Genomic DNA, 1681 nt, shown 5'->3' with positions numbered 1-1681 from the left:
TCATTGTATGTATGTACGCATACACACACAGTCGCACATACATATATAAAACACACGCAAACACACGCATACACATACATGTATATATCACAAACACACAAACATGTATGTATGTATGTATGTATGTATAAATATATATAGTTTGGGAGTGAAAGTAGGGTTGCAGGTTAACGCTGGAAAAAACCAAAGCCTTGTCAATCTCGGACAAGATGAAATCAAGTACGTCGATAAGTTTACTTGTCTCGGATGCTGTATTTCCAACGAGGATGATACAGATGTTAGAATGCGCCTTCTTTTAATATAGAGATCGAAAATCATCAATAAAATGATGAAGCTGCAGCTATATTCATTTATTGTTATACCAGCAGCCAACTAGATTTGTGAAACCTGGAATAAGACAGCCAAGACCTCTCAATTGCTGGACGTGTTCCGTCGACGCTCGTTGGCCATTGTGATGACAGCACTGCAGAATCTAAGAGCTAAGAGCTAAGATACATACATACATACATACATACATACATACATACATACATATATATAATATATTTCCTCCGTCTTCCTTTTCTCTGGGACTTTCCTCTGTCTCCTGTTTCTGAAGAAGAGCTTTGCTCGAAACGTAAAGCACCCTTTCTTTCCTTCTCTGAGCGTTTTATTAATACTTTGCACGTACCATGTGCTTACGTTGTTATTTTTCTTGTTCGTTTTTTTTTTATTAATTATATATGCATGTATATATATGTGTATGTATGTTTATATATATATATATATATATATATATATATATACACATACATACACACACACACACACACACATATATATATACATACACAGCCACAGAAGTGGTTGTGTGGTAAGAAGCTTGCGTCCCAGCGACATGGTTCTAGGTTCAGTCCCATGCCTGGCACCTTGTGCAAGTGTTTTCGATTATAGATGGAAACTGAAAGAAGCCCGTCGTATATATACATATATATATATAATCGTCTAAGGATTAGCAATGTGATATCTGGGTTAACGATTTGTGAAGTTTCAACTCCTAATAAATTATACAGATATTATTTTTTACCAGTCAGTATTGAGTACTTCTTTTCTTCTTCGTGTTTACTCTCACATGTATGCGTGTGTGCGTGTGATTGTGTGTATGCGTATAGGGAGAGCGAAAGAAGAAAGAGAGCCACAAAGAGAGAGAGAAAGAGAGAGAGAAATAGAGACACAGACAGACAGACATGGAGGTGAATGGTTGGTAACGCTTTATTAGCCATATATCTGTGTGCAGCGCAGTTCGGCAAAGGTTCACCGTGTGAATTAACAATAGCGATGTTGTTAAATAGAACAGCGATTTCCCCCGCAAGATTGAAATTACAAAACCAGTCAAACAGGCCACAGGAGTTGACGTATGAATATATAACACAAGATTCTTTGAAGTTTCTTTTTTGTTTTTTTCTTTTATTTGGGGGGCGGGGGGTTTGGTTTGTTTGTTTTTGCTTCTTTCATTTTTCTTATCGGCAAATAACTGTTGTGCAGGAAATCTTAACCTCTTCGCTTCTTGATCGATAAAAGTTTTTTTTTTCAAAACGTGATCGATATTCAACGATAAATCAGGAATTCAACAACAACAACAACAACAGCAACAGTAGTAGTAGTAGTAGTAGTAGTAGTAGTAGTAGTAGTAGTAGTAGTA

The sequence above is a fragment of the Octopus bimaculoides genome, chromosome 11 (genome assembly GCF_001194135.2).
Source record: "Octopus bimaculoides isolate UCB-OBI-ISO-001 chromosome 11, ASM119413v2, whole genome shotgun sequence".
NCBI classification, from domain to species: domain Eukaryota; kingdom Metazoa; phylum Mollusca; class Cephalopoda; order Octopoda; family Octopodidae; genus Octopus; species Octopus bimaculoides.
This window is presented reverse-complemented; position numbering follows the sequence as displayed.